The sequence below is a fragment of the Saccostrea echinata genome, unplaced genomic scaffold, assembly GCF_033153115.1.
Source record: "Saccostrea echinata isolate AGI-Se365-2 ecotype Australia unplaced genomic scaffold, CSIRO_AGI_Sech_v1 ptg000064l, whole genome shotgun sequence".
Classification (NCBI taxonomy): Eukaryota; Metazoa; Mollusca; class Bivalvia; order Ostreida; family Ostreidae; genus Saccostrea; species Saccostrea echinata.
The window spans coordinates 6,036,707-6,050,000 of NW_026889813.1; the positions used below are offsets into that span (position 1 = coordinate 6,036,707).

Sequence of the window (13,294 nt, forward strand, 5' to 3'; positions counted from 1 at the left end):
AGTACAATATGATTAAGTGTACATAAGTGCCATTACTAGGTAATCATTATTGCTTGATGGAGATTTGTGAGTTGGCACTATTATTCACAAGTTTACATCCAACAATAGGTAAATCAACCATCAGATTAGTGCCCCTCTCTCTTTCTCTCTCTCTCTCTATATATATACTAGTTATCCACAAAATGTGTCCTCAAACATGTCAAAGTTGCCCATGTACATGTATATTGACCATAATGAAGTACTGTATGTATGTTTTTAGGTTACCTGAGTCACTCAGGTGACCTATTGCTATCTGTTTTCGTCTGTCATCGTGTGTGGTGTGTTAACATTTGAACATTTTCAGCTTCTTCTCTGAAACCACTGAACCAATTCCAGCCAATTTTAGCATATGGCATCTATGTGTGAAGGGGAACAAAATTTGTGAATTTCATGGTCCCTGCCCCCCTGGGGCCTGAGGGATGGGGCTAAAACCACCAAAATTAATGCAATCTTTAAAAATCTTCTTCTTTATTCCTGGACATCAAGCAGTCAAACTGTTGGCATGATTGTAATAAGCATTGAGCCCTCTACCAAAATTGTGAAATTCATGGCCCCAGGGTCAGGGGTTCTGGTGCTAGGGCGGGGCTATATAGATCATATAGTGAAAGTGCATTATTTCTTTGAAAATCTTCTCTACTCCTGGGTACTATTGAAACAAATTGAATACATAGTTATGATAAGCTAGGGTGCTTCTACCAAAATTGTGAAAGTCATGGCCCCAGCATCAGGGGTTCTGGTGCTAGGGCTGGGCTATATAGATCATGTAGTGAAAGTGCATTATTTCTTTGAAATTCTTCTTCTCTACTCCTGGATATCATTAAAACATATTGAATACATAGTTATGATAAGCAAGGGTGCTTCTACCAAAATTGTGAAATCCATGGCCCCAGGGTCAGGGGTTCTGGTGCTAGGGCGGAACTATACAGATCATATAGTGAAAGTGCATTATTTCTTTGAAAATCTTCTTCTCTACTCCTGGGTATTATTTAAACATATTAAAAACATAGTTATGATATGAAAGGATGCCTCTTCCAAAATTGTGAATTTCATGGCCCCAGGGTCAAGGGTTCTGGTAAAGGGGTGGGGATGGGGGCTCTATTGATTATATAGTGAAAAAGCAAAATTTCTTTGAAAATCTTCTTCTCTACTACTGGGTATTGTTTAAACAAATTAAATACATAGTTATGATTAGCAAGGGTGACTCTACCAAAATTATGAAATTCATGGCCCCAGGGTCAGGGGTTCTGGTGCTAGGGCGGAGCTATATAGATCATGTAGTGAAAGTGCATTATTTCTTTGAAAATCTTCTTCTCCACTCCTGGGTATTATTTAAACAAATTAAATACATAGTTATGATAAGCAAGGATGCCTCTTCCAAAATTATGAATTTCATGGCCCCTGGATCAGGGGATCTGATATTAGGGCCAGGCTCTATTTATCATATAGTGAAAATGCATTAATGCTTTAAAAATCTTCTTCTCTTCGCCTGGGTATTATTTAAGCAAACTAAACTTGTACATTGTTATGATAAACAAGGATGCCTCTTCCAAAATTGTTAAATTCATGGTCCCAGGGACAGGGGTTCTGGCGCTAGGGTGGGGTTATATAGATCCTATAGTGAAGGTGAATTATTTCTTTAAAAATCTTCTTCTCTTCCCCAGGGTATTATTTAAACAAATTTAAATACATAGCTATGATAAGCAAGAGTGACTCTTCCAAAATTGTGAATTTCATGGCCCCAGGGTCAAGGGTTCTGGTGAAAAGGTGGGAGGGGGGGGGGCTCTATTGATTATATAATGAAAAAGCAAAATTTCTTTGAAAATATTCTGGTTAAAAAGCAAAGAAGCTAAGTGTGTAGTTATGATGAGCAAGAGTGCTTCTTCCAGAGTAGTGAATTTCATGACCCCTGGGTCAGCTGTGTTGGTGTAAGGGTGGGCTCTTGATAATGTAGTGAAAATGCATTAATTCAATTAAATAATCCTGTCTGCTCCTTAGTGTTAAGCAGATATACAAAGTGATTACTTATGATGAGCAAACTTCTGGTCCCAGGGTGAGAGGCTCTGGTGTTTCTCAGTGGGGAGGGGGGGGGGGGCTCTATTGATAATATAGTGAATATAGTGAATCTGTAGTAAAAATGCATTATTTCTTTAAAATTCTTCTCTGCACCTGGGCATATCAGAGGCAAAAAGAGTGAAAGTTTTAATAAGGAAGGGTATTTTTTTTTACCAGATTTTTGAACATCTGGACCATTTGGTCAAGTGTTCTGGTCCTGGCCAGGGCTCTATTAATTTGTATTTATTCCCCTTTGCCATTTACTTTTGATAATTAAGAGCCATTCTCTGTAATGACTTAACTTTTATATAGGAACTGTGGCACGCATAGTCTCAGAATTTCTCCAAACTCTCTATGATAAAAGTCTTTGATACCTTAAACTCAAATCAGGCAAAAATTAGTTGCTACGTGTCATGGTTACCATAGCAACATGTCCTAAAGTTTGAAAAATGGCATTTTTCAACATGTTCAGAGTCCGACAGTTAACCTTTGCAGCAAAGCAAACAAGTGGCAATGACTGTTTCTGAAAGTTGAAGGCCTTATGTCTTAAATGCATGATAAACATGTTTGATAAATCAACTATTACATACGTTACTATTTTGTTCATTTAATTTTATAAAGTCATACACTTAAGAATAAAAACAATTATAGGTTGAAATGCAAGCAAATAATAGACAAGAGATCCTTGTAACATATACCAAGGACGAAATATGATATTTTTTATAGGTTGGCAATGGTTGCCATGGTTTTAATACCACAAAGTTATTTTAAATTTACTTTCTTAGTGTTTTATTCTTATTCTAAGACTATCCTTTTAAAAAGCATATTTCTATATAACTGATGATCAATTTTTAAAGGCGCTGGTGTGAGCCTAATTTTCACATTTCAAAAAAATTCAAATTCAATTCTTTAAATAGAGCATTTCTATGGAATTAGCCGAAAAAATATGCATAAAAATCTGAAAAAATATTTTGTTTTACTTGGATACGTACCCTTGTATGTAGATTCCCAAAACTTTTATGATTGATATATATGAACAACTAACCCGACTTTCAATTTTGACTACCACCCAATCTCTAACTGGATGCAAAAAGCTGGCACATAGGATTTAAAACTGATATCAATTAACAAAATCGAACATTTTCCCTTCTTGGTAACCATAGCAACAGTGTTGTATTTTTCAACAAACTTTATCAATATATGGTATTCAACTTTAGTTCTACTAGATAAGTACTATTCAAGGTGAGTCAAATAATATGTTTCTTGATTAAAAGCTAAGTAAATTCCTAAAACAGCAAAAAAATATCACTGTAAACAACTGGTACATTGTTTCCATGGTTATGCTACAAAGTAACAATTAATCCCAATATTTCTTATGTTGTTGGTGTTGCAAGGTCCTAAGGATGTATATGTGCCAGTCATGAATTTTATTGTTTTCCCTCAAGATAGTAGCATTAACCCAATCTTAGCAACAGATTTTGCATGGTTACACTGTGTTACCATGGCAACAATGAAAGTTATTTTTAGAATAATATTGCCAATACCTCATTACTTAAGGTCAAATATTTTTATTGTTTTCCTTTGGTTGTTGATTGAGTTTAATCATGTTACATCTATCATTAATAAATATTGAGCAGTTTTCAGCATTTTTCAGCATCTCAAATGTATTCCAAATGTACCCATGGTTACCACTTACTTAGAGATAAATTCTAAATAATTTATTTATAGCATAAGTGGCAACAAGGTGTCATGCTTTTGTAAGAATAGTTTGTTTGTTTTTCTTAGTCTTTATTAAGGCTTAATAAAAATTTAAAGAAGCTGAAAATCTCAATTTTTTTCAACTTATCTGGCTGTTACCATGGCAACCAAGACACATAGCAACAAACTTTTATTTGATTTATGTTTCTGGTGTCAAGTTGTAATAATGGGCGAAGTTTCATCAAAATCGGTGACCATGCATGGCAAAGAAGTTTAAGTGATTACAGAGAATCGCTATTAATCACTGTAAATAATGTACTTGAAAGGTTAATAGAATAGGAGAATTATGCAAGAATTTTTATTGCATAATACAAAAAGTACTGTCATAGTTTTAATGATCAGGTAGACTTGTAAGTAATAGATAAATAAAAATGAGACAAAAATAACTTGTCTTATTAAAAGTTCATCAAAGACCAAGATAGGCCATTGTAAGAGATTTCAACAAGGAATTAAAATAGTACAGAAGCACTGATAGTTTGTTAATATACTGTATGGTGAGAGTGATAAATGGGGAAGAGATTAGAACCTAATTTATGAACTGTTAATGAATTCTAAACTAATTATTTTGTTGAGGCCAAAAAAAAAATATAATAGTCTTGTTTCCTGCTACCAGCCTGGAAAAAAAAACAGGGTAGGTAGGTAGGAAAATTATTATTTTTTTTTAATTTTATTTCATTTTTACCAGCAGTATTTTTTGGATATGAACAACTAATTCAAAACCAAATTAAACATGTCATAAGTAAGTATTATCTTTTAAAATTAAATTTCATGTCTTTTGATGCACAACTCAAGTGGTATTTTATGAAAGTCCATATTTAAAACATAGAATTTCATGAAATACCACTTGAATACCGTAAAGTCGCTTGTATTGGCCACACTTTTTTTCTTCAGAAAATTGTTTAAAATTAGGGATGCGCTAATACATCAGAACAAAATACAACCCCCTTTTTCCAGATCACTTTCTCAGTGCCAAGGATCATTTTACGATCCATTTGAATTGATTACTCTTTATAACCAATTACGTCAAAGTTTATTACTATTACTCTAATTTCAGAGTCATAAACGTCAGTCCTACCTGTTGTAGTCATATACATCTACCCTATCTGTTGAAAAAAAGATAATTGTTTCATAAATAAAATCGTAATGAAAATGATCTTTGTTTTTGATTTATTTCCATTGCGTATTCCGCCATTTTGAACTACCGTCGCTTATATCATATACAAGAACTGCATGTCGCTTAAGACATAGATATATTAATACCTATAAATGAGTCAACAACTATAATCTTCGTGATATATTCTGAATTATCTTTATTTCTATATTTTATTTTTATTTTTTTAAAATTTCAGATATGCAATTAGAGGTGCATATCGTTAGGGATTCTATTGTCGCATCATTGCTATTTATAACTTCAGTCTATGTTGTCACGTAGGACTTGACTATTGTTTATTTAACAATTATCACCTCAACACCTGCTATGAAATTACAGTCCCTGAAACGTTCTACTTTCCCATTTTTCCGTTCGCTCACCGTTCGTTCACCGTTCGTTCAGCGTGCGTTCACCGTTCGTTCACCGTGCGTTCAGCGTTCGCTCTCCGTTCACAGTTTTGCGTTCAGCGTTCACCGTGCGCTCGCGTTCACCGTTCACAAAACGTTCACCGTTCGCTCTTTGTTCGTTCACTTTGCGTTCACCTTGCGTTCAGCGTTCACGTATCGTTCAGTCTTTATTGCCATTCGGAACTCCGAAGTGAAAGGACTTAATTATCTTTTTTTAAGTAAGGATTTACAGGTTTTAAATTTAATAATTAACATATCGTGTTTAAAGAATCATTATTATCAGAAATACGGAAATATTTATTTCTAACACATTTTTTTCAAATAATACAGAAATACATGTTAGAACTAATTCTGAGGATTATAAACAGTACTGTGGATATCCAGTTAATTAAATATCTTTAGAGCGAATTAAATTGATAGTGTGGATTGAAAAAAAAATTTGTTTAAAAGGAAATACATTATAGAAGTTTTTTCTACTTTACATATATAAAGTTTTTAATTAGAGAGAGAGAGAAATGCCTTTATAACATGATTATCATTAATATAACCAAATTGATTCTCCAGTAATGATATTTTTCACCGTATCTTTATATGTTTGCCATTCGATATGATTAAGAGACCCCCCCCCCCCCTTCCCCTAAATCGGTTACTTAGTTAGTACATGTATGTCCAGTATATTTTAATTAACATTTAAAAAGAAGTTAATGTGTTTTGTAGCACAAAAAAATCAGACTCAAAACAAACATGCATCAAAACAAAGTCATTAAACAATAGTAGTTCAAAATATACATGTGTCGGCGGTGATATTTTAAATTGGCAGGGAATATGTTTCAAATTCAAGCGGTTTAATCATTCCAAGTGTTTATTCCCAATGTATTTTATTCATTTATTATTTTTTAGAAGTGTTGGAATCAGATCTAGAAATGATAAGAAAAAATGTTTAACTTAAAACTTCTTGGAAATACTAACACTTTGCATTCGGTGTGACGAGACATTCACATCTGCACAGTGTCGAATGATTTTGATTGACAGGTCAAGCACGTGGACTTCGTGTCAACTTGAAGCAGGAAAATAAAAACCGATTGTGACTGTAAAACAAATGGATTTGTTGATAAAAATGGTTACTTTCATTGCCTGATATATTTGGGGAAAAAAATTAAGAATTTTTGTTTGGTATAGGTACAAACATTTGAGGAAGGGGGGGGGCTAAAACCGAATCTCTCTCTCTCTCTCATTTGTCTGTTTAATAAAAACTATGACAGCATATTACTTAAATATCAAGTTGTGAAAATTTAATATATAACAAATAATATTGCCCCTTTGTATCATCTTGTCCGAGTATAATCACGGCCGGGAAATGTCTACAGATACATGTATAAGTCTGCTCAATAAATCATCATAAAAAATAAAACTGACACATACATGTAAGTATATTATTGAATTAAAATTTTAAAATACTGGCGTATTTATGCAATACGTCCACATACCTTTGTAAAATATTTTTTTCTCATTTTTTTTTACACGGAATCGCCTTGGCATGGAAATATATATATGGTTGTTACAACCGCTGTAATTCATTCTATGAGCCCGTAGTTTGCTCTTCTAAAATCCACATTATATATTATGATTTTATATATCAAATAAGAATAAACATATTTATTTTACAACTAGATTACTACAGCGTTCGGTAACAATTACAATGTTTTACAGCGATAAAAATCGTGTTATTAAAAAGTTGAATTTGAACATCGTACATATCTGCAGAAAATATTGTAAGAAACTTAAATTAATAATTTTACTTAATGTGAATGTATCGTCTTTCTTAGGACATTGATTTGTTTATTTATTTATTATTCATTTATTTTTTAGCACCAGGCATACATACAATAGAATAGTTTCAATGCAAGGAAAAGATCAGAGGCATTCCGAATAAATCGTTCATCTTGCGTTCACCGTTCACTTTGCGTTCGCGTTTGCGCTCCGTTCGCGTTCTGCGTTCGCTCACCGTTCACCATTCACACATCGTTCACCAAGTTGCGTTCAGCGTTCACACATCGTTCACCCACCGTTCGCTCTGCGTTCGTTCAGCGTTCGTTCACCGTTCGCTCACCGTTCAAGTGGGAAAGTAGAACGTTTCAGGGACTGTAACACGTTTTTAAAAAGAACTTTATTAAAACATTTTTCAGTTGGAAGCACATATAAAAACGTATTTGTAAAATACAGTCAAGCACATTCAAGAAAATATTCATAAGACATAAATATTAATATGTTCATTTAGCACGTCATAATGGTCACAGCACTGATTGTTCATTGCACTAGCTAACTAAAATAATTATCGATGGATACCAAGAACTGTTTAATTACCCGAAGCCAAACCTTTGACACTAATATCGCTTGGGTATGATTTTTGTTTACATAAATACTGACACGTGCTTGTTATGCATTATACCAGTAAGCATATAACTTCATACCACATGCGGAATTAATTTAAAAAGAAAATAATCAGGTATTTCTTTTATTATCTCTGGTTAGATTATTATTAAAAAGATTAAATTTAAATGTTTACACATGGACACTTATAATCCATAGAGTAAAAAAGCTGACCTATTACTTTCGTTTGAGTTTCGTAAATCTTCCTACTTTATCTTAAGTTACTGTAATAGAAAAATTAAAGTCACATCCAATTTATGCATTTTTTGGATGCACATTTTACATAGGACCTGCGTTTTTTTCAGGATTTTCACCCCAACTTTGGGGGTGCGTCTTTTACACCATTGCGGCCAATACACGCGACTTTACGGTATATATTTTTTTCAGTTTTGGAATATGAAATGCCTGAAATTCCCGGTTTTTCTTTCCAAAACTAAAAAAAAAAACTTTAGGGTCGGGTGCAAAAAAAATAGGGTAGGTCGGGTAGCAGGAAACAAGACCATTATTTTTTTTGGCCTGATCCTGATCACCCTATTTTTCTTGCTTTTGGGCAACAAAAGACACACAGGGATCAAAACAATAATTCCACTGTACTCATGCAGCTACAAATCTTAAAGTAGATATATTTACTTGCTTGTGTCATTGAAAAAAATGACCTTGACCTATTTATAGTCAAGGTTAATATTTTGCATCAAAATATAGTCCAAACTGTAACCTGAGAACATTTTGACTCATTCTTTCATTCAGTGTCAAGTTAATAAAAACTTGATTAGACCTTCAGGTAGTGTAGATTCTAATTTATTCAAATCATGATCCCCAGGGATAGGATGGGGCCACAATGGCCAATGAAACTTTTATGAAAAATTAATATCTTCTTCACAGCAAAGCCATGACTAGTCATATGGAAGCATTCCTGACTTCAAGTCATGACTCCTGAGGGTAGGATGGGGCTAAAGGTATGGTGGGGCCATAATATATTATCTTAATTTTACATAGGAATATAGTGGGGAAAAATCTGCTGATATAGAACAGAAGGGCCATAGTTACTTAGGTGAGCATTATGGCCCATGGGTCTCTTCAGTCTTGTTTTTAATGAAAGAAATAATGAAAGGCAATGGATTCAGAAATAATGTTTCTTTTTGACACTAACTTGCAAAAACTTGATATGTAGACTCACTCTACATTGAAATTTTAGTTTACCCACTTAAATTTTCACAGGGGTCTTAAAAATTCAAAGTTCAAATACTGACAAGTAACAATTACTTAATGCTGAGATATGTTAGCAGTTTAAATGGAAATTTATATGACTGCATGGTGACTGCATGGTAGTGTAGTGGTCAATGAGAATTTGTTTAAAAGGACAGTTATTGGGGAAAGTATTCAAATCATGCGCTGTTGTTTTGATTTTTAGCTCACCTCAATGAATTTAGGGGAGCTTATGTAATACTGTCAATGTCAGCATTGGCGTCCCAGGTGAAAGTTTTTGTAGTAGTTTTCTATTCAAGTACTTCTAAGCCCTATATTAATCAGGGATGCATGGAGGATACGGATGATACATCTAAGGATGCACACTACTGAACTTGCTTTGGATGCTGGATCTGACCTACATTTTCCGGATGAGTGACCAGGTTAAAGTTCTTGGAGCAGATCTCATTTCCAAGTAACTATAAGCCCTATATTGACCAAACTGGCATGGATGATACATCTAGGGATGCACACTACTGGACTTGCTTCAGATGCTGGATCTGACCTATATTTTCCGGATGAGTGACCAGGTTAAAGTTTTTGGAGCAGATCTCATTTTCAAGTTACTTTAAGTCCTATGTTGACCAAACTTGCATGGATGATACATCTAAGGATTCACACTACTGGACTTGCTTCAGATGCTGGATCTGACCTACATTTCCAGATGAGTGAACAGGTTAAAGTTTTTAGAGCAGATCTCATTTCCAAGTAACTATAGGGCCTATCTGAACCAAACTTGCATAGGTGATGCATCAAGGGACGAACACTCTCAAACTTGCTTCAGATGCTGGATTTGACTTACATTTTCTGGATGAGTGACTAGTTTAAAGTTTTTAGATAAGTCCATTCCCAAGTAACTGCAAGTCATATCAGACCAAAATTGCATAAATGTTGCATCTAGGGATACACATTACTAGATTATTAGTTTAGTGTGGGACTTTGCCTTACTTAAAGACAACATTCATTTAGGTGAGCTCTGTTATCTCTGATTACCTATGTTTTGGTTTTGTTTTACTTTATATTTAAAATGTTGCTATAGAAAAAAAAAAACATTTTTCACTGAAAATAAATTATATATGTATGTAATAATGTACCCATGCAATTACAGTAATATTAAAAATCTATACGTATTAAATATTAATAAATTTTGCAAATAAATTCCAAAATGTCTGCAGTAGACGTCATACTTACTCCCCTTACTAATATTACATTCGGTATGAGTTTATGTCTGTAAACTATACTTAGATTTCACTTGCTTAGTTATTATTGTAAATTAATTTAAAAGTCTATTTTCGTGTTCAATAAACAGCTGTGAAATAGCAAAAAAGAGAGTATGGTAGTGGTGACGGTTGGCGGATCTAAATAAGTGACAATTTTTTAATGAAACTGAAAACAAGCAATTGTTTAATTATTTGATAAAACATCCTTATAAATGAAGAATGCTCCAAGTCACTGCTCTCAGGTGGCTAAATCAGTAAATGGCAACCCAATATTTTTATGCCCCGCCATGAATATGGCCGGGGCATATATGTTTGTCATGTCCGTCTTCCGTCCTTCTGTCCTTCCGTCCTTCCGTCTGTCCTTCCGTCACACTTTGCGTTTAGCTCTGTTCAAAGCTCAGTTTCAAAGAAACTATCCAAGATATTTTTATCAAACTTCATATGCTGATAGATATTGATGAGAACTATGCAACTGCATCAACATTTTTTGACCTTGACCTTTCCTTTGACCTTGACCTCACTTTTCTTGAATTAGTGTTTAGCTCAGTTTTAAAGAAACCATTCATAATATTTTTATCAAACTTCATATGCTAATACATGCTGATGTATCCTTTTCAACTGCATCAACAATTTTTGACCTTGCCCTTTCCTTTGACCTTGACCTCACTTTTCTTAAATTAGTGTTTAGCTCAGTTTTAAAGATACCATTAAAGATAGTGTTATCAAACTTCATATGCTGATACATACTGATGAGAGCTATTCAACTGCATCAACATTTTTTGACCTTGACCTTTCCTTTGACCTTGACCTCACTTTTCTTAAATTAGTGTCAACTTCATATGCTGATACATACTGATGAGAGCTATTCAACTGCATCAATATTTTTTGACCTTGACCTTTCCTTTGACCTTGAACTCACTTTTCTTAAATTAGTGTTTAGCTCAGTTTTAAAGAAACCATTCATAATATTTTTATCAAACTTCATATGATAATACATACTGATGTATCCTTTTCAACTGCATCAACAATTTTTGACCTTGACCTTTCCTTTGACCTTGACCTCACTTTTCTTAAATTAGTGTCAAACTTCATATACTGATACATACTGATGTAAGCTATTCAACTGCATCAATATTTTTTCACCTTGACCTTTCCTTTGACCTTGACCTCACTTTTCTCAATTTGTGTTAAAATGTTGCATTACTAATATATCATCGGCGGGGCATTCATGTCCTATGGACATATTTCTAGTTTTGGTTGCCATGCAGAATTTCTGGTTGCTATCAACAGGTATTTCATTTGCCGTGGTGAAAACATTTTGTGAATACATGTACGTAACACATTTTAATAATGTAATAAAAGCATATTAGAAAGAACACTCATTATCATTTCATGTATAATGTCTTTTTAAAATTAAAGATTACTTATTAGGCCATTCCAAGTTTTCTCTCTGTTAAGCATCCATCCATCTTTTAAAAAATCTACCTGTATGTACTTATTTGCAAAAAACACATTAGCCAGAAAAATAAAACAAAGACTTTATAGTCATAAAAATGACATCATTCAAGAATTTCATTTATTAATTTATTTTCTATCCTTCAAGATATTAAATCCTTAAAAAATACTTAACATGACATATTGTAGACAAATATTTAGAAAAAAATTGATAGAATTCAAAGGCTTTCAACCAGAATAATCAGTCTCAGGACTCCTGATTTTGTTATTTTTTTTTTCCGTTATGGGGTTTCAATGCGGACGCTAAATATAGATAAAATTTGGAATTGCCTAACTTTGACTAAACAATTTGCTAGGCTTAAGAACCACTTATGAAATATTGTTATTGCATAGAACCACCTGTATGGTTGTACACAGAAGAACACAAGTGATTTTATCCTAGAATTAAGGTTAAATCCAATGAAATTGCTACAATTTTGATTGATGTGTGCATCAGGTGGAATCTTTGAGATTATTAGGACTTTGTCAGCTGTTTTCTGAAGGAAGAACCCAGTTGGTGAAAATGGTGAGCGGGTGACTGCCAAAAGGGTATTTCTTCAGTTTTCAAGCTAGGAACTTTTTGTTTTGAAGATCAGTTGTACATGAATCAGAGATGTGCATATTACTTGGATATTTATTTTTGATAATTTAGGAGAAAAATACCAGCTTTTGAACTTCGTCATTGCAAAATATTGCATATAGGGTACCCCAATTGTCTGGATATCTGGGATGACAGTTTTCCAGACCTGTTTACTCTTACGATTTCGCCATATTTTGTAGATTTTAAGTCCAAAATATGTCTCACGTTTTGCTTTAATTAATGAAAATACGGAAATCAGAAATTCGTTCGTTTGGATTTTAGCAGTTAATTTTCGTTATGATCTGTCTCAGTTTGACGCTTTTTAATCACTAAAAATGAGAAGGATTTCAAACACTAATGTGATGTCAGGTTGCCAAAACATGTCATAAAAAATGATAGAAACCCCTCGAAAGAAAGCAAGGTATGATGTTTTTCTTTGTTAGTAAACAATGTTTTGGTAATCAGAAATGTAGTTGTTCTCTAGTAATATATGTAAACTCGATGGAAAGTGAAATCTTACGGACAAATGCCAAAATCTCACTAACAAATCCAGTAAAAAATACTGAGAGACAACAATTACTCTTCCAAAAGTAATATGTAAAACAAGATAAATTTTAGGGACAAAAAGTATCGGTTGTGGTTGTGATTATTGTTTTAAATTTGTTTAAAAGAATTTAAAAAAAAAAAAATTGTCGGTAAATTAGAGACAATAAATTAGAATGTGATTGACTGATTCTCACAAACTGGATGATCTGTTTAAAGAAAGTAAGTGTGCTGGAAGTGAATCAACCATTTTCAAGAATTCTAATAAAAGATAATTTTGCATTGTGATTAAATGAGATGGGTCAAAAGTCAAACCAATATTAAGTTCAAAAATAACATCTCGGAAATAAGAAGTGTGGTTTCGGTTTTACTATTC

At 33.3% G+C, this 13,294-nt stretch overlaps 1 long non-coding RNA gene across 1 annotated transcript in view; it reads left to right on the plus strand.

The window, feature by feature from the left end:
- The window catches only part of LOC133175949 (uncharacterized), a 37,122-nt gene that overhangs the window by 20,766 nt on the left and 3,062 nt on the right, over positions 1-13,294 (plus strand). The gene's annotated exons all lie outside the window — the stretch shown is intronic.